Source organism: Bidens hawaiensis, unplaced genomic scaffold (assembly GCF_021521415.1).
Source record: "Bidens hawaiensis isolate Kalapana, Puna unplaced genomic scaffold, B.hawaiensis_p1.1 tig00000001_1, whole genome shotgun sequence".
NCBI classification, from domain to species: Eukaryota; Viridiplantae; Streptophyta; class Magnoliopsida; order Asterales; family Asteraceae; genus Bidens; species Bidens hawaiensis.
In genome coordinates, this window is record NW_027491014.1 from 2,101,361 (window position 1) to 2,114,847 (window position 13,487).

At 32.6% G+C, this 13,487-nt stretch overlaps 1 protein-coding gene across 1 annotated transcript in view; it reads right to left on the bottom strand.

The window, feature by feature from the left end:
• The window catches only part of LOC143569743 (GDSL esterase/lipase At5g42170-like), an 85,037-nt gene that overhangs the window by 2,186 nt on the left and 69,364 nt on the right, over positions 1–13,487 (bottom strand). The window lies entirely within an intron of this gene.

Consider the following 13,487-nt stretch of genomic DNA (forward strand, 5'->3'; position numbering starts at 1 on the left):
CGTCATTCACTACATATAATCGCAAAAGAAAGTGATTAAAAGCAAGTAACGCAAGCATACCACTAGGTTATTAGTTGTGAGATCCAAACCCGAACCAGCAGAAGCGAATGATACACCAGTAACCATATCTTCATCTTGTAGCGAAGGGTCCAAATATGCTGGAAGATAGTCTTTCACTCCAAGTTTCTTAGCTTGATATCAAATAGTATCCAACGAAGTTATTTTAAAAATACATCTAATACATAGATTTTGTTCAACTTACTTACCAACGTAGTCGGCAAGTGTCTTATTATTAGTGAATCTTCCTGTTGGTTTCCCACCAATGAATTCCTTTCCGTAGGGAGGAAAATCAGCCTTGATGATTGTCGTTAAAATGTTATTGTTCCCCAAATCGAAATAAGAATTTCCAAATGCTATGACTGCGGGTACTTAGCTATTTTTTGGTATATTTATCGTTGCCTCACTGTTGCGTAAATATATACAAATGATAAAGACCTTAACAAGAGAATATAGCATTTTTCTAAATATTAGTTGATACTAGAACAGAAGAATATAGTAAGACTTCACCTCCAATGTTGTACAATATATATAGGTATATATAACGAAGTACCGAATGATATATTTATAATTATCTGATCTTGTTATTGTTTTCTAATTTTTATTATCAACAAACCCACACACAACCTACTACTAAAATCATATTATTGAGTTTTTATTAAGTTACAGGATTTTCTTCTTGTTTGTTGAACAACCTCATGATTTCTTGAAACTCAAAAGTTAGGCTTAACATTTTCTAATTTGTTACTTGTTTGATTTTAATTTGGTGGATAGTTAGTTTTAGGGTTTAGCATTTCATGTGAAACTTGAGTTCTTGGATCTAAAAACAAGAAACTTTTAGATGAGTCGATCTGTCAAACAAACTGAAAATTTTTATATCTGGTTCTATGAAATTGAGTGATATAAAAATAGTGACTCCTTTAGAATAAACTCGTGAAATCTCACCGCCAGCCAAATAAGCTCGTTTCTTCTTCGTTTGAGCATTTCCCCAAATGAGTTCAAGCTAAAGTCGTTAGGCCCATTAACAGATAACCAAAGGCCATGATGTGTTCAAGTTATTGACACCAGACATAACTTTTAACGATAGCGGGGAGATAAAATGAAGGCTTTGGGGCTATAACATCATTACATAGAGGCGAATGTGGAGAGCGAGAAGTTCTTGTCGCCCATATGTATGTTTGTTATATTATTATTATTATTATAATTTGTGTGTGTGTGATATATATATATATAAATATATATATATATATATATATATATATAACTATATGATTGATTTCTTTTGATAACCGATTTGAGTTTTAAAAACTCGAAAGAACTCAACGTAACAATTTTTTTTTTAATTTTTTTTACACATGTGTAATACGTAAGTGTAAGTAATTTACAAAAAATTACAGTATTTTTTTACACAACGAATCGACTTTTTATACATGCGTAACTAACGTTTAAACTTGTGTAATCATCTAAAATATTTATTCCCTTATTCCATCTCCTAATTCATTTTTTAATTACATTTAATCTCAGCCAATATATATATATATAGTAAGGATCCTAAGAGAACCCTTTGTAAATTGAAAACTTTGAGAACCATTTTGGATCACTAAAAACATCTTTAAAAAAATACTTAAAAAATCATAAAACAAAAAATAATAAAAATGTTAAAAAAGTAAAAAAACCAAAAGTCTTATATTTCATTCTGGTTTCATTAAAAAAATAGAAAAAAACAAAAAAAAAAACGTTATATTATACACATATGTATAATTTATTTAATCTTTACTTACGTAATATACACATATGTACAGCATCATTTATCTTAAATTATACACATGTGTACAAAAAAACATGTAAATGTATATATATGTATATATTATACATATGTGTATATAATTGAGCTAAACCGAGGTTTTTTTTATGAAACCGGGATGATAAAATAAGAATTTTGGTTTTTTTACTTTTTTGAATTTTGTGTTTTATTTTATTTTATGATTTCTTATTTTATTTTTGGGTTTTTTGTGGTTCAAAATGGTTCTCATAGTTCTCAATTTAAAAAAGGTTCTCTCATGATCCTGATCCAATATATATATATATATATATATATATATATATATATATATATATATATATATATTGGACTACAACACCATTACACCCTAAAACAAAAACCCATAATTTGCTGACTAGACGCCACATGGTTTAATCGTCTCATTTTGTAGTTCCTCCACTACACATAGCATACAGTAAGATAGACATTTTTATGTCAATCATCAAAATATTATTAATTTTCATTTTGACTGAATTAGTTTTAATATATATAATTATTAAATCAAATAAACAGTTTACTCCCATCGCGACGAAGGGTTGTTGATAAGCCCTTTGTCACCATCCCCTAATCCCGTGGTCAGTTCTTTCATGGACCATTAAGAAAATCGAACGAAAACTAGACGTAAAACCTTCAAGAACGCACGCCCGTTGCGACCTGTTAACATGAAAAACTTACACCGAAATATATAAAAAATAAAATAATAACTAAGCCGACTTAGGATCCATGTGTTGCAACGGGGTGTTAAACAAGTAAACAAGAAAAAGTAAACGTAAAAATGTGCAACTACACACATGATTGCAACGTGTAAACTCGCAAAATTTAGACCAAAACATTAAAGAAAAATTTTGTAATAGACGAAGAGTATAGGGGCCTAAAGTTAAAAAGTGTGTTGTGGTTTAAAATGAATGAAAAAAAAAAAAAAAAAACTTTGTGACAAGTTTGCAAAAGATAGAAAGTAACTGCATGTACAACCATTAGAGCACATCAAACTTGCTAAGAGTTAAAAAGAATTAAAAAAACAAAAATATTAACAAAACATAATGTACTATCATTATCAAACTCGCATGTATATAAATTTATAATATTTAATTCAGATTAGTGACGATTAAGTTTAATTTAAAGAAACTAGTTTGTCTAAACGACATCATGTAGTCTCCATACCCATTTGAAGAAAACAAGTTTGACCGAAACACATTATACATATACATTCATATTTGAAATAGAAATTTGATGGTAAATTTATATTTAAGTTTAATTTAGTTAATTTCGTATTTTTTTTCTTGTAAATTTTTTAGAAATTTGTATTTATGTATATTAATATGTGTATTATGTATGTATATTAATGCAACTTTTTCTTTAAAGAAATTTGATTGTACGTTTAAAGTCTTATGAATAGGTTTGTAAAATTATATATGTATTTGTAGCTTATTTTTTTTTCTTTATTTATGTGTATTATATATATATTTGTTTACATGAATGTTTCTATTTACATGCATACACGCATAGAAGAATACGGATAATACATAAACTACAAAAAAACACAAACCTATATATACATTTACATACATACACACACACAATCAGAAAAGAAAAGGATATCTTCAAATTTCCGTTCCTTTCATTATTCTTATATTTTGTTACTCTTCGTCTAAAAAAATTAAAAACTAAAAAAAAAGTTGTAATGAACATACGTATTATTGCATGATATTGTTATATCAAAAATGTGTAATACGTATTTTTACGTTCAAATAGTGTTTTATTGCATATATATAATATTTGTGAATTGTGTGTGTGCAGTAGTGCTGTATTATATGAAAAAAATATATATAAAAATAAAAGTCAATGTAGTAAATATGTGCATTAATGTTGTATTACACATACGTACTAATGTGTATTCGATATGTGTATTAGTCTTATATTTCATATATACAATAGTGTGTATCAAATATATGCAATAGTGTTGTATTCTATGCAATACAACACTCTTGTATATATGTAATGCACACTATGACACATGTACACTAGTCCGACGAGATTACCAACCAGACTTTTTGAACAAGATCAACATATAAGAATAATGAAAAAAGTACAATATTTTTTTTTAAAAAAAAAAATTAAAAATAATTCTTTAAGAATTTTTAAGTTTTCTCTTTAAGAGGAGGTTCAATCAAAAATGAAATTGACGTGCTAACTCAAAGAATTAATCAAGTAGAATATTTATATACAAACAGAGTAATTATGTAATTAAATCATATAATTACTATATAATGTAATTACATAATTACTTTACTTGATTCTCACAATTAGTAAGTTAATTTCATTTGTATGTTAATGTTCCCCTATCTACCTATATAATAAATAATCAACATTTTGGGAAATTGGCTCCGTTAAGTTGAATATGCATCTAAGAGGAGGTTAGACATGTATGTCTTTTTGCAATGGCTTTTTCTCAAGGAAGCTTCCCCAAGAAAGCTTCTCGTTTACACAATCTCTGTGAGAAATCCTAATGCATATTCGGTTATTCATTCTCCAAATTCGATTATAGCATATCTCTCAAACCCTAAATTGTTCAACCAAAACTTCATTTTGTTGATTCCGATTCCAAAACTTCATTCTCCAATTAACAAATTAATTTCATTTGTATGTTAACGTTCCCCTATCTACCTATATAATAAATAAACAACATTTTGGGAAGTTGGCTCCCTTAAGTTGAATATGCATCTGAGAGGAGGTTAGACATGTATGTCTTTTTACAATGGCTTTTTCTCAAGGAAGCTTCCCCAAGAAAGCTTCCCGTTTACACCATCTCTATGAGTAATCCTAATGTATATTCAGTTATTCATTCTCTAAATTCCATTATTGCATCTCTCTCAAACCCTAAATTTTTCAACCAAAACTTCATTCTGTTGATTCCGTTTCCAAAATTCCTTGATTGAACGCAACCCTGCTTAGTTCTCTTTCATTTAATCAAGGTATGTTTTCCATGATTCCACCGTTATCACACTTCATTCTCTGTTGGTGAACTAAATCAGTGAGATTTGTTTAGATATGTGGTTTTTATTAGGGTTCCATTTGGGGTTTTTGTTTTGCGTATATACAAGTTTCATTTGAGATCTTTGGGGCGATTGGACTCAGATGATGACTTCAATCAAGATGTGTGGGCTTTTAAGGAAATTTTATTGTAAGGGATAATTAGATTTGTCAAGTATGATTCATTTAGGGTTTGAAATTATAATTGTGTTGGGATGCTATTAATGCTTTGAGGCTGGTTTATTACTGTTATAGAAAGGTATTTATGACTCATGTTCATGCTCTGGTAATAATATTATTTCAATTTGAAGCATTAATTTACCTGTCATTTATTTTTTAGTTTTCATCTAAATGTTGTTAAATTTTTTTAGTTTTTCAACCGTCTTATGCATCTAAAAAACGGGCTAAGATTGTGCAAGAAAGTAGGCTTATCAGATCAGTTTCATAATAATTTAATATATCATCGATTGTTCATTTGTTTGTTAATATATGTAATACTCTTTTCAAGTTTTATTTGTCATATGTTTTGTCTAGAGTTTTGTGATATAATATTCTGTTTTAATAATTATGTTTTTCTCGGACATCGAGGAAGACTAGTCTTGAAATGGTTTTTAGTAACTAGCTCACACTAGGGATGAGCTCAATATGGTACCGACCGGTACCGGTATCGAAAATATCGATCCCAAAAATCGCTAATTCTTGTTACCGGTACCAAAATATTCGGTCGGTACTGGGATAGTACCGGTACCAAGGGTAAAAATTCGGAAAATACCGGTACCGTACCGATCCCGAAACTTAAAACTTTGGTATCGATTCGGTACCGACGGTACCAAATCAGTACCGGTACCGAATTTTTCATCCCTGGCTCAGACTACCATTTTTGTACAGAAATCAAATTGCCATTTTTGTTTATGGTTCAGGAGTAGCATATTTAGCAAACAAATCAAGGTAACCATTGTTTAGTAACCATTTGAAGGACCAAGGTTACCATGTTCAGTAACCGATCAACAGTGGCGGACCCAGGATTTTTTGTCAATGGGGTCCCAATTTTTCCGGTTTACAAAATTTTTGGGTCGGTCGTTATTCGGGTCGGGTCGAGAGGAGAGGAGGAACATAATAAAACACGAAAATATGGTGTCATCGGAAACGAGTAAGTAGAAAGAATATAGATTAGAAACTAGATAGAACATACACTTTTAATTCATTTTTATTCATACCCGAAAAACATAAGCGTAAGCTATATATATATGGTCTTACATGAATAACCAAGACATGAAAAACCAACTCTTACACAAATAAATGATTAATTATAATATACATACACAAGATAAATAATTTAAGTATATGTAAAATTCATGTTGTCATTATATATGTTGCATGGTGATAATGGTTATATGGGATAAACTAAAGTGATAATGGTTATATGGGATAAACTAAAGAAAAAACACAAATACCCTAACTAAATAGCTAATATTGACTAGAATATTAAAAAAACAACAAAAACTGGGTATGGTGAGGCTTGAACCTGCAACCTCTCAAAGAAAAACAAGGGACTTTCCACTAGACTAGTTCAGCCTTAATAGTATAGGTTCCAAGTATTAATTTTTATGGGGTCCTTAGAAAATTTAATATATCGTCTCTAAGTAATTTTTAAAAAACATTGTTGTCCCGGGACCCCGATGGGAACTATGTGGGTCCGCCCCTGCCGATCAATGTTACATTTTTAGGAAACAGGTCATAATGAGCTATCTTATTAAACCAAAAACATTTGAAAATCTGAAAATCACAAAAATATTGTGCTTTTTGTTCTAAAAATTGGAAAAAACAAAAAGATTGTGAATTTTTGTTTTATAACAATTCGAAAAAGGCAAAAAGATTGTGTTTTTATGTTTGTATAAAGAAAAATCGAAAACATTTAAAAATCTGAAAAATACAAAAATATTGTGCTTTTTGTTCTAAAAATTCGAAAAACCAAAAAGATTGTGAGTTTTTGTTTTATAAAATTCGAAAAAGATAAAAAGATTGTGTTTTTATGTATGTAAAGAGAAAATCCAAAAACATTTTTGCATATGTTCGCTGAAAATTATGTCAATTACTTACATTTGAAGGACGTATACGTGTATATGTTTGGTCCTGATGTTTACTTGTAAAAAATACAAGATAGCTAATTTACCTGACAATGGAACGTAGTTGGGGCGATTGTTATGCGTTTTACTTTATTCTTTCGCTGAAAATTATGTCAGTTATTTAAGTTTGTGGAACATTCTTGCATGTTTTGGTCCTGTTATCTACTTGTAGATTAATATGATAGCCATTAATCTATAGATTGAAAGTGACTGTGGCGATTGAATTTATTTTATGCTCCTCAAAAATGAGTTTTGAAGCAAAAAGAGAAAATGATAGTACATTGATCATTTGACCCCATATCCAGAAAGATATAAGCTTAAAAGACTGAGTGCTTAATTGCATTGGTGCATTGATAGATTTTAAATAAGTTGTTAGAGTAAAGTATGTGATATAAACATAAAGAAAAGCCAAATTGAAAGAGGTGTTAGTCTCTACAAAAAGTCTCGGTAAGGATGGCAGAAATGTAATAGCCTGACATACACAAGCATTATATTTGTCTGATCACCAAAAATATAATAAAGCAAATAACAAGCGTTAGGTTTATGGACAATGTGAGTCTTCATGCGGCTTAATCATCTGGGTATTCATATGCATGAATATTTCAATCGCATTTAGAGCAAAACCAAGTCATTAAACTTGATCACTGTTGTACATTGTACAAACTAAATTACTGACTTGATCTAAATCTGTTGTTAGTCATACATTTGTTCCTCCCTTGCGCGCGTCTCAATACCAGTAAGAAACGGACCCCAGGGGATACAATGTATGTAAGCCGACGGATGGACTCGTGCATACTCACTCATAGTAAAGGAAACTTGATGCAATGCTAAAAAATTTCTATAAATTCAAATTTTGATCGGCATTATAATGGTTTAAGTCAAGTTGGGGTGATATGATAAAAATCAAATTAAGCTTGAACCGGGATTAGAGGCTGATAGTTTCTGATATTCTGTGCTCTAAATGAACGTTTAAGCATATCACAAAAACGCTTGAAAGTTTGTTATAAGATTTAAGTGGACAACAATATCAATGACCGACTTAACGCCAGTCATAATATCGCTGAAATATAAAACTGTGATGGAAGGGCAATTTGGTCAATATGATTCTCTGCTTAAATTCAACAAAAATCCAAAAATATGTACTGCTTTTGAAAAACATACAAAAACACAAAAATATTTGATTTTTCTGCTTTATGTATTACTTTCGGATATTTTACCCGTAAATATTTTGAAACAAAAACGCAAAATACCAAAAAGATTTTATTTTTTAGTTTACATTCTATTTACTTCATTTTAAATTTTGCGTTTGATTGTTAAACAAGTTAAGGTATTACCATTTACCGAATAGGGTAAAGATTAATAAAATATATTATCATCGGGATACGGGATTTCGTTGATTTTATTTATTAATTTAAATATTCTTTTATTTAATTGATTTTTTATTCAATTTAAAATTAAATAAATGTAATCCGTTACTTATATATAACTAATGAGGTTATTTATAACGAACTACGGTAATTCATTAGCTAATTCGCTTCCGCCACTCTGTAACGAATGATCTCAGTTCGTTATACATAACTTAATGAGTTAAAAGCACGAACTAAGCACAAATTGCTGCCAATTCGTTATTAATTCGTGTTAATTATTAACGAATTAACTTATAAATTCGTTTGCCACGTGCATTAATTTTGATAACGAATCAACTAATTCGTTATTTCAAATATAAACGAATAAGATGATTCGTTACCTTGGAGACTGTGCCAAGTTGTTACTTATAGGGATTCGTGAAACCCATTCGTTTCACTCACTATTCATTTTCTTCTCACTTAAGCAAAGAACCTCTGGCAAAATTTTCCAGAAAATCCGAACATTACTATATCCTATTTTGATCTTCATTTCAGATTCACAAGGTAATGAGGATCAAAACATGATGGTTTTCGTCAAATTATATAGTAGTTTATTGGGTTAATTGATCAATTATTTCATCGGGTTTTACCTTAAACATATAACTGATAATTTATATGCTTTAATCCATGAATCAGTTACAATGGATTACATTAATTTATATGGTAATGAATCAGTCAATTTATTATAACGAATCATCAATTCTTTATGACGAATCAATCTATAGAACGAACGACTTTTAATTATTATAAAATACAATTTTAATTTAAATTAATATTATTTATTGATCGTTTTACTAAGTCTCGGGTTTATTTATTATCAGTTATGGCTGACAATATGGATCAAGATCCTCCTGTTGTTGTGCCGCAACAACAACAACAAGAACAAGATCTTCCGTTGCTCTCGTACGACAAGAAGCATAACATTTGTTAGCTTTTATCAGATGTTCACCCATTCATTATGCTGTAACGGCAAGCACGGCTGTTCATTTTAGCATTGCTCGTCCTTTTTGGAAATCAGCACGCTACATTGAGTCCGAGAATGATATCGTAGCTGAAGTTCAAGGACAGTCTATCACGATTACTCATGGTGTGATCCGAAGGGTTCTGCAGTTTGGGGATAACATGGATAATCCATGTGGGACAAAGGGTTGATTAGAGGATTATTTAATCGTCTGTTCTACGCTGGCGATCTCGACATGTCCATGTACAACAAGGTGTACTTGTGTCCCACACACAAGTACTTACTACATGTTCTTATACACTGCCTTGGTGGACGGAAAGGTGGATTTGACGAGTGTCGTATCATGCTACAATCGGCATTCGTGCGCTGATATTGAACAAGCCTTTCAACTTCTCGGAGATGATCTTCTATCATCTCAAAGAGAATTGTCTTGTGGTAAATCGATGCAATAAATTCTTAATGTATCCACGCTTTATCTAGCTGATCGTCCAAGACTTGATTCCAAACTTGGTGTTGGATCAAGGTGTAGTGATGATGTGTTGCCATTGGAACACATGAAGGCTGATACCATCAAGCGTATGAAGACGTATAGGAAGGATCCACATCCTCGGAATAAGCGCTTGATTGATCATCTAGCTAATCCGGATTATGTATGTCCTTCTAATGATCGCTGGATCCATGATGATTCAGATTCTAATGATTGGGATCAGGTGGGAACGACGGTGGTGAGGGAAATGATGGTGATGATCACCAAAGATATGCTAATGTTGAGGCAGCTGTTGCTCAAGTTGCTCAATGAAAGAGAAAAGGAAAAAAGATGGCTAGCGGTGAGCCATCTAAACGTCGGGACTACTGGAGCTAGTGTTTCTTTTGGAGTTCAGCCTCCAAGGTCGTCTATTATTCAAAGACTGGTGGTGCCGCTTACTACTAGCACCCCCATAACTCACATTGACGACCACACTCACATCGGATCCTAGGCTTGGCATGATTCCACAATCCGTTTTATCTACATTGCCAAGGCCTACTACTGCTACATTGGTGGATTCACTAACGCAGACGATGATGCCACCACCACATATGGATATTTCATTTATGAGGCTTAATAAACCTCAAGGTCATGTACAGCTGGTGCCTCCCTCATTTCATGCTATGCCACATGAGACTCAGATGAACATGCTTTTGAGTCTGGTTCATCTGTATGAAAATCAGATGGCTGCAGATTGTTTGGCTCAAGATCGTATGCTGGAAAATCAACGAAAGCTGATGAGCTATTTATCTTTCTGTCAAAAGGAGACTAAAGCTCTTCGTGAGATTGTTATGTCTCAGGGGGTGAAGCTAAAAGAACAGGAGGATTTGATTCTGCAGCTTACATGTAAAGAAGATGAATTAAAGAAGCTTAGGAATGATGACGAAGATCCAGATGAGCCGGGTGCAGGGGGAAGTGAGCCGAAACAAACTCACGGCTCATCCTCTGGTACAGGTATGAGCGGGGTTGCTGGTAATGTTGACAAACAATTGGTCGTTTATCAAGACTCGACGAATGCTAAGCCAATTGAGTCGATAAAGGCTAATACTGTTATATTTGTTGATGGTACGAGGGTGGTCAGAAGCATTGTAAATGCTAATGAGATAGAAGTTGGACAGTTTGTGGAACGATCCTTAACACGAGAGCAGATCTCTATACTGCTGGGTTTAAATGAAGATGAGCTGAACGTGTTAGAGACTAAGAATGATGTGGAGGTTGAGAATGACGAGGAAATCTTGAATGATCCAACGATTCAGATGAACACGTCATATATTTATGAAGATGAGCATGTTGAGATTGAGGACGTCACGGCTGAGGAATACCCTAATCCATTTCAAAGAACAAACGTTGATCAGGGTGCTCTGGTATTTAGTGAAAAAAAAATGTTAAAGCAGCCGAAGATCACTTGGAAAAAGTATCAAAGGGTAAGAGCATTGACACAAGGTTTGACTCGAAGCCTAATCCGTCTGTCGCTGATATCCAAGGATGGTTTTCTTGTCGAAATAAGAGAACTGGTAAGATATTGAGGCGTACAGATACGTCGATAAAGAACAAGAGCAAGAGGCTGCTGCACGTTCTAAAGCTAATCAGATCACTTCATTCAAATCCGTGTCAAAAGTGTGAGGTGATATTATTTCATGGCTATACGATTCTGACTTAAAGGTCTGTATTGTGAAATGGGAGAACAACGTCCAGTATTATGAAAACATTACTGACATTCTCTCATTACCGCGTTAGGATGTACGAATCCTCACGTTTCGACCTTTCATTAACCAGGGGGAATCGTCAAAGACGATGAAGCATGTACCAGTCAAGACGCTTAATCAGCATATGTATTTATCTTTCAACCGCTGGTATTATGACAATCGTACTAGTGAGGCCATTATTGTTTTGGGAAAGGGTTTAAAGACCAAGCTGATTAAGATTATTGATCTAATGTGGCTCGTGAACTTGACTGAGACTAATAATGACGTGCTGTTCAACAATAAAATATTGATAGAGTGCCATGAAGACTATGACCGAGCGATGCAGCTTCAACGTGTCGTTCGTGTATGTCACGAGTATGGAATTCACAGCTGTCGGGATTGGCAGAAGAAGCACTTCAAATAAGTTAAAGACAAAGAGCTCAAGACGAGGGGATGTCTGTTAGTGCATGGTTTTACGTCTCGAGTCTTTGTATCTATCGTTTTGTATTTAATGCTTATTAATATGAAAAATATATCTATATTTAAGTCTAGTTCGTTAAAGTATAACTAGTTCGTTAAGGATGTTTAACCAACTAGACAGTTAAGTTAATGGTTCTCCCATTCGTTACGGATGATTAACGAATGGGATCTTAGTTCGTTATGTATGTTCCTATTCGTCATGGAATGTTGACGAATGGGTCATAACGAATCAAGAGATTCGTTATGTTTTCTTATGAGTCTATAATGTAACGAAGTTGATGCTAATTCATTACGGCATGTGTAACGCGTTAGATCCATCTTCTATATATAGAGGTTCATATCTCTGGTAATTTAATTTTTGGTTTTAACGTAATTATACTCTGTCCATTTCTCTCTCGATCCAAACTGCGTTTTATCAATATATAATATACCTAATACAACTAATATATCATATATATCAATATGCATTAAGAGTAATCAATGAACTAGATCCGTTTAATAGTATTAACAGATCTTATATCTGAATTGACAATTACCAGATATGAGGTTTCAACACAACCAGTTGGGTCCCGTGCGAGCATCTTTAGCGTTAGGCTCTTGATAGTCAACATTGAAAAAGTCCACAATCATTTTAGTCTTTTTGTTGTAAACATGATAAACGGATGAGTTGGGAGCATATCCAACAAAGTAACACTCATCGTCCTTTTCAGCAAACTTAGGATCTGGCTGAGCACATGCATGGAGCAACGTTTATGGACATCCAAATATTTGGGAATAGTTGACTTGCGGCTTAGTCTTCTAATAGACTTAGAATTGAGTCTTCTTCAAGCACTTATTGATGATCACACGGTTTTGTATGAACCAAACAACATTGATAGCTTCACTCCAAAAGAACACTGGAAGTTTGGAATCTGACAACATAGTTCATGCAGCTTCGATTAGTGTTATGTTGCAATGTTCAGCTACTACATTTTGTTGTGGATTGTATGGTGCACTGAATTGGCGATCTATTCCATTTGAATGACAAAAGTCATCCACAATCCTATTGCAAAACTTAGTCTTGTTATCGCTTTTAATGCACTTCACCTTCTTGTTTGTTTGTCTCTCCACAAGAGTAATGAACTTGATAAAAAAACTGAGCGGTTTCATCCTTGTGCCCTAAAAGGAAAGTCCAAGTGAAATGAGAATAATCATCAGTAATCACAAGACAATGTGTTTTTTGGCCGATTGACAAAGGAAGGATAGGACCAAATAAATTCATTTGTAATAGTTGAATAATGGAATCTATGGAATTAATCATCTTGGGCTTGTGAGGGAGCTTGTGTTGCTTGAATTTGGAGCACATAATACATTTTTTAATGCAAGAAAAGCTTTTAACAGGCAATCCTCTCACA